The following is a 7,521-nucleotide window of genomic DNA, read 5'->3' as shown; positions in this document are numbered from 1 at the left end:
TCAGGGCTGGGGGTCCTGGGGGAGTCAGGGCTGGGGGTCCTGGGGGAGTCAGGGCTTGGGGTCCTGGGGGAGTCAGGGCTGGGGGTCCTGGAGAGTCAGGGCTGGGGGTCCTGGGGGAGTCAGGGCTGGGGGTCCTGGGGGAGTTAGGGCTGGGGGTCCTGGAGAAGTGTGGCCTGTGGGTCCTGGGAGAGTCAGGGCTGGGGGTCCTGGGGGAGTCAGGGCTGGGGGTCCTGGGGGAGTCAGGGCTGAGGGTCCTGGGGGAGTCAGGGCTGGGGGTCCTGGGGGAGTGTGGTCTGTGGGTCCTGGGGGAGTCAGGGCTGGGGGTCCTGGGGGAGTCAGGGCTTGGGGTCCTGGGGGAGTCAGGGCTGGGGGTCCTGGAGAGTCAGGGCTGGGGGTCCTGGGGGAGTCAGGGCTGGGGGTCCTGGAGAGGCAGGGCTGAGGGTCCTGGGGGAGTTAGGGCTGAGGGTCCTGGGGGAGTTAGGGCTGAGGGTCCTGTCGGAGTCATGGCTGGGGGTCCTGGAGATTCAGGGCTGAGGGTCCTGGGGGAGTCAGGGCTGAGGGTCCTGGGGGTCCTGGTGGAGTCAGGGCTGAGGGTCCTGGGGGAGTTAGGGCTGAGGGTCCTGGGGGAGTCATGGCTTGGGGTCCTGGAGAGTCAGGGCTGAGGGTCCTGGGGGAGTCAGGGCTGAGGGTCCTGGAGAGTCAGGGATGAAGGTCCTGGAGGAGTTAGGGCTGAGGGTCCTGGAGGAGTCATGGCTGGGGGTCCTGGAGATTCAGGGCTGAGGGTCTTAGGTGAGTCAGCATTGGGGGTCCTGGAGAGTCAGGGCTGAGGGTCCTGGGGGAGTCATGGCTGGGGGTCCTAGGGGAGTCATGGCTGGGGGTCCTGGAGAGTCAGGGCTGAGGGTCCTGGGGGTCCTGGGGGAGTCAGGGCTGAGGGTCCTGGGGGAGTTAGGGCTGAGGGTCCTGGGGGAGTTATGGCTTGGGGTCCTGGAGAGTCAGGGCTGAGGGTCCTGGAGAGTCAGGGCTGAGGGTCCTGGGGGAGTCAGGGCTGTGGGTCCTGGGGGTCCTGGGGGAGTTATGGCTGGGGGTCCTGGAGAGTCAGGGCTGAGGGTCCTGGGGGTCCTGGGGGAGTCAGGGCTGAGGGTCCTGGGGGAGTTATGGCTTGGGGTCCTGGAGAGTCAGGGCTGAGGGTCCTGGGGGAGTCAGGGCTGGGGGTCCTGGGGAGTCAGTTCTGAGGGTCCTGGGGGTCCTGGGGGAGTCATGGCTGCGGGTCCTGGAGAGTCAGGGCTGTGGGTTTTGGGGGAGTCATGGCTGGGGGAGTCAGGGCTGGGGGTCCTGGGGGAGTCATGGCTGGGGGTCCTGGGGGAATCAGGGCTTGGGGTCCTGGGGGAGTCAAGGCTGGGGGTCCTGGGGGAGTCATGGCTAGGGCAGTCAGGGCTGGGAGTCCTGGGGGAGTCAGGGCTCGGGGTCCTGGGGGAGTCATGGCTGGGGGTCCTGGAAAGTCAGGGCTGAGGGTCCTGGGGTAGTCAAGGGTGGGGGTCTTGGGGAATCTGGGCTTGGTTCTGGGTGACTCATATCTGGGGTCCTGAGTAAGTCAGGGCTGGTGGTCCTGGGTTAGTATGGCCTGTGGGTCCTGGGGGAGTATGGCCTGTGGGTCCTGGGGGAGTCAGGGATGGTGGTTCTGGGGGAGTCAGAGCTGGGGGTTTTGGGGGAGTCATGGCTGGTGGATATGGGGGAGTCAGGGCTTGGGGTTATGGGAGAGTCATGTCTGGGGCCTGGTGGAGTCAGGGCTGGGTGGTTTGGGGGAGTCAGGGCTGGGGTTTTTGGGGGAGTCATGGCTGGTGGATATGGGGGAGTCAGGGCTTGGGGTTATGGGAGAGTCATGTCTGGGGCCTGGTGGAGTCATGGCTGGGTGGTTTGGGGGTGTCAGGGCTTGTGTCCTGGGGACTCTTCCAGGATACACTGGCTGTCCTGGCCCAGGACCTCACAAGCAGCACCCCCAGGTGGGGTTAGAACCTGCCCTGCCTTGGGAGTGTGGATCCACCTGTCAACGCCCATGTTCATCGGGGAGCAATTCCTGGAGTCACACCTTCCACCTTCTGCATCCCATAATGACCCTGGGACCATGCTCCCAGAGGGATAGAGAATAGGAAAGCTACCAGGGGAGGGGATGGGATACGGAGTTGTGGTGGTGGGAGCTGTGTGGACTGTACCCCTCTCATCCTATGGTTTTATCAGTGCTTCCTTTATATATTAACCTGCCCTGTCCTGTGCTGACTGACTGGCCTTCCCCTGTCCCCACAGATGTGACCACTGTCCCTTGTGTCAGGTCTTGGGGCCTGAGCATCTCCTCCTAAATGGTCTGTGGCTTCTCTCCACTTGCTGGAGCCTCACATGAGCGTCTCTCTGGCCTCCTTGGCTTCTTTGCTGGGGTGTGGTCACTCCCGGTGCAGAGTCCTGTCCTGAAGTCACGCATGAGGACTGACAATACAGCTCATCCGCGTGGTCGCCTGCAGCGTTGTGCGTGGGCTTGCACACTGAAGGAAGCTCTTGGCTGTGATGTAAATTTTTAAAAATTATCTTTATTTATTAGATGGAGACAGAGAAATTGAGAGGGGAGATAGGGAGAGAGACAGAGACAGAGAGACATGTGCAGCCCTGGTTCACCACTTACAAAGCTTGGCCCCAGCAGGTGGGGACCAAGGGCTCCAACCTGGGACCTTGCTCACTGTAATGAGTGTGCTCAACCAGGTGCACCACCACCCAGCCCATCTCTTCATCTCTGCTTCTGTCTTTGTCTCTGAAAGGTCATCCTGGGGCAGTGAAGGCCCCCGTGATGACCTAGCACACTAAGCCCTCACGTGTGGTCCCAGATGCCCACAGCAGGGAGCCCGCAGCTTGTGGGGACGAAGCCCTGCCCAGGAGCCCGGAGCTCTGGTTTCTTTCTGGAGCTTTCTATCCTGGGAGTGCTGAGCGAGGGGCCAGGAGTCACCTTTGCACCCAACCTGGCCGGCTCAGGCCTGGCTGTGGGCACCCTGTGCAAGCTCAAGGCCCGTCATGGCTCTCCTGTGCCTGCGGCCTACATACCTGGTGTCTGGCTCCGCTTTCCTTGGGGCTTCACCCCTTGGCCTGCCCTTACCCATGCAGATGAGGCCCCACTAGTGCGGTTCTGATCAGGGGAGAGTCCCAGTGAGGACCAGTCCCAGGCTGAGCATGGTGGGCGTGGCTTCACCTGGCTGGACACACCTGGGCCTGATGGAGTGGCTGGCCCTGCACGTCATGGCGTCCCTGGGGCCCGGCTCCTTTTTCCCTCACTGTCAGCTGCGTGGAGCCAGCAGGAAGCCCCAGCTCTGCTCTGTGCCTGCTGGGCACTAAGTGGCCAGGCCTCAGGCTCCTTGGCGCTTTTCCTGGAGGGCTTGCGCTCAGTTTTCCTGTGACTAGAGAACACGCTGTGTGTGCTTTTGAACTCTTGTTAGGGAATCCAACCTTGGATCCCAGTAGAAAATCGAGGAGACTGCAGCCAGGACTGGACGAAGGAGAACGGAATTTATCGCACAAGCCAGAAAGCCCAGATCATTCTGCAAGCTTTCAGCTCCGAACAAAGCTCAGCCATCCCTTGTGTACCTACATGGCTGGGCGGAAGCCAGCTTTGGGTTCACAGAAGCAGATATTGGCATGCTAGGTTCTGACCCAATTTTCTCCCCCTGCCCAGCAAAGAGGAAGCAAGTTTTACAGAAACTAAAACTGTTAGCTTTTTCTAACTCTCCCCACACTCAGCCCTTAAGCTGCTAGCTACACGGAAAGCCCCCTTGGACTCTCAGAGCCTCAGCTAGCGTGGCAGCTGCTACTTTGCGGTCAGCTTTTCCTGTGTCTTCTTGCCTTCCTGTCCCCTTTCTATTCAGCTCTCCTGGTCTCCTTTTCTCCTTCTTGTTCAACTTAACACATTGATCCATCTTGTCCAACTTTCCCTAACACTTTTTAAAAAATATTTTATTTATTTATTAATGAGAAAGATAGGAGGAGAGAGAGAAAGAACCAGATATCACTCTGGTACATGTGCAGCCGGGGATTGAACTCGGGACCTCATGCTTGAGAATCCAGTGCTTTATCCGCTGCGCCACCTCCCGGACCACAACTAACACTCTTCAAACAGGTTCAGTTAGTGGAGCAGAACTGAAGTGTGTGCTGGAGGCTGCGGCCAGGCTGGTGCTGACCACCCCTGTGTCCTTCCTGGTTCCGTCTGTGTGACCCTCCGCCTGCCAGGTTTTGTTTTGTTTTGTTTTGTTTTGTTATTAGGTGTGTATGGGTTTAGGCTGTTTTATCCTCCTAGATAATCCCTTTATACTTCTAAAATAATTTCCTTTATCCTTGATAGTATTTGTTCTTCTGAAACCTTGTCTGTCTGACATAAAATAACACTTTTCAAATCAGTGTCAGCATGGTGTCTTTCTTTTTCTTTTTTTTTGCCTCCAGGGTTATTGCTGGGGCTCGGTGCCTGCACTATGAAGACATGAGACCATTTTCCCCATTTTGTTGCCCTTGTTATTGCCCTTGCTGTTGTTTTAGTTGTTGCTGTTGCCAGTGCTGCTGTTGTTGGATAGGACAGAGAATGGAGAGAGGAGGGGAAGACAGACAGGGAGAGAAAGACACCTAAAGACATGCTTCACCGCTTGGGAAGCAAACCCCCTGCAGGAGAGGAGCTGGGGCTCAAACCGGGATCCTTATGCTGGTCCTTGCACTTTGTGCCACGTGCGCTTAACCCGCTGCACTACCGCCCGGCCCCTTGCATGGCGTCTCTCTCCCTCCCTGTCTCTCTCTCTCTCTCTTTCCCCCAGTTAAATCAGACAAGGCACATCTCTTCACGACTTTCTGCTGAACTATGCCACCATCATAATATCACGGCATCTCTTTTAATATTATTCTCCGACAACATTTTAGTCTTTTTTCTTTTTATCTTTGTCTTCTTGCCTCCAGGGTTATTGCTGGGACTCTGTGCCTGCACTATGAATCCACTGCTCCTGGAGGCCATCCCCCCCCCAGCCCTTGTTGTTTATCATTGTTGTTATTATTGTTGTTGTTGTTACTGCTGTCATTGCTGTTGGACAGGACAGAGAGAAATCGAGAAGGTGGGGAAGACAGAGAGGGGGAGACAGACAGACACCTGGGAATCGGGTGGTAGCACAGCGGGCTAAGCGCACGTGGCGTAAAGTGCAAGTAACGGGGTGAGGATCCCGGTTCACGCCCCCGGCTCCCCACCTGCAGGGGAGTCGCTTCACAGGCGGTGAAGCAGGTCTGCAGGTGTCTGTCTTTCTCTCCCCCTCTCTGTCTTCCCCTCCTCTCTCCATTTCTCTCCGTCCTGTCCAACAAGGATGACATCAGTAACAACCACAATAATAACTAAAACAATAACACAACAAGGGCAACAAAAGGGAATAAATATTAAAAAAAAAGATAGATCAAAGAAAAAGAAAAAAAGAAAGATAGGGCTGTGTGTGGTGCTCCCATGGGGTGCTGGGGCTCAAACCCAGGGCCTTAAGCATGGTTAAGTGTATCCTCTACCAAGTGAGCCTGCCCTGGACCCTGTTTCTGCCTTCTCTTTGATTACATTTTATTTTATTTATTCATTTAAAAATAGATTTATTTATTTATTTATGAGAAAGGTAGGAGGAGAGAGAAAGAGCCAGACATCACTCTGGCACATGTGCTGCCGGGGATCGAACTCGGGACCTCATGCTTGAGAGTCCACAGCTTTATCACTGCGCCACTTCCAGGACCGCTGATTACATTTATTTTATATTTTATTTATTGCCAGCAGGGTTTTTGCTGAGGCTTAGTGACGAATCCACTGCTCCCAGCAGCCACTCTTCCTGTTTTTTTTTTTTTTTTTTTTTTTTGATAGGACAGATAGAAATTGAGGGAAGGATGTGGTATAGAGGGAGAGAGACAGAGAGACAGCTGCAGCCCTGCGTCACCACTCATGGGGCTTCCCCTGCAGGCTGGGAGTCAGGGCTCAGACATGGGTCCTCATGCAAAGTAACGTGTGTGCCAGGCGTGCCACAGCTCGCTGGCACGTTGCTAACTCTGACCTGAAAGACAGCAAAACCTTACTGTTTCCCTCCCCTCCCCTCCCCTCCCCTCCCCTCCCCTCCCCTCCCCTCCCCTCCCCTCCCCTTCCCTTCCTCTCATTCTCTCTTCCTTTATTGCCGCCATGGTTAGCAATGGGGCTTGGTGCCTGCATTATGAATCCACTATTCTGGGTGGCTTTTTAATTTAATTTTAAAAAAATATTTATTTATTCCCTTTTGTTGCCCTTGTTTGTTTTTTTATTGTTGTAGTTATTATTGTTGTTATTGATGTTGTCATTGTTGGATAGGACAGAAAGAAATGCAGAGAGGAGGGGAAGACAGAGGGGGAGAGAAAGACAGACACCTGCAGACCTGCTTCACCACTGTGAAGCAACTCCCCTGCAGGCGGGAAGCCGGGGGTTCGAACTGGGATCCTTAAGCCAGTCCTTGCACTTTGTGCCACGTGCGCTTAACCCACTGCGCTGCCACCCGACTTCCTAATTTAATTTAATTTTTTCTTTTTCGTTTTTCTTTTTACTTTCTAATATTTATTTTCCCTTTTGTTTCCCTTTTTATTGTTGTTGCAGTTATTGTTGTTGTTATTGATGTCATCATTGTTGGACAGGACAGAGAGAAATGGAGAGAGGAGGGGAAGACAGAGAGGGAGAGAAAGACAGACACCTGCAGACCTGCTTCACCGCCTGTGAAGCGACTCCCCTGCAGGTGGGGAGCCGGGGTTCGAACCAGGATCCTTATGCCGGTCCCTGCGCTTTGCGCCACGTGCGCTTAACCCGCTGTGCTACCGCCCGACTCCCTCTTTTTCCTTTTATTTGATACGACAGAGAAATTGAGAGGGGAGGGGGAGATAGAAATGGAGAGAGAGAACCCTGCAGCCCTGCTTCACTGCTTATGAGGAACTCCCCGCCCCGCAGATGGGTCTAGGGACTCAAACTCAGGTCCTTGCTGGTGGCAGTGTGGCACTCAAGCTGGTACACCCCCACCCCAAGACTTTTTCTTAAAAAGACTGTGGGAAGCAAACACTTCTTTTTTTTTTTTTTTTTGCCCCCAGGATTATTGCTGGGGCTCAGTGACTGCACTACACGCCTGGAGGCTGTTCTCCGCCTTTTGTTGCCCTTGTTGTTGTAGCTTTGCTGTGGTCATTATTGTTGATGTGTTCGTTGTTGGATAGGACAGAGAGAAATGGAGAGATGAGGGGAAGACAGACAGGGTGGAGAGAAAGACAGACACCTGCAGACCTGCTTCACTGCTTATGAAGCGACTCCCCTGCAGGTGGGGAGCCGGGGGCTCGAACCGGGATCCTTACGCCAGTCCTTGCGCTTTGTGCCACCTGCTCTTAACCACCGGACCTCCCAGCAAACACTTCTATTGAGAGTAAGTTCCCCAGTGTCAGGCTGCAGCCAGGGCCAGGACACACAGGCTCGATCCCATCTGTAAGGAG

General features: G+C 55.1%; 1 non-coding gene across 1 annotated transcript; it reads right to left on the bottom strand.

Moving 5' to 3' along the window:
* Positions 1–4,830: 4,830 nt before the first annotated feature.
* Positions 4,831–4,894, bottom strand: LOC132532930 (small nucleolar RNA SNORD77). Its single transcript, XR_009544842.1, has one exon. It is a non-coding gene; the product is annotated as a small nucleolar RNA SNORD77 (small nucleolar RNA).
* Between the last annotated feature and the right edge of the window lie 2,627 nt (positions 4,895–7,521).

The sequence above is a fragment of the Erinaceus europaeus genome, chromosome 14 (genome assembly GCF_950295315.1).
Source record: "Erinaceus europaeus chromosome 14, mEriEur2.1, whole genome shotgun sequence".
Classification (NCBI taxonomy): Eukaryota; Metazoa; Chordata; class Mammalia; order Eulipotyphla; family Erinaceidae; genus Erinaceus; species Erinaceus europaeus.
The sequence above is the reverse complement of the archived record's forward strand: the minus strand, read 5'-3'. Positions and strand labels throughout refer to the sequence as shown.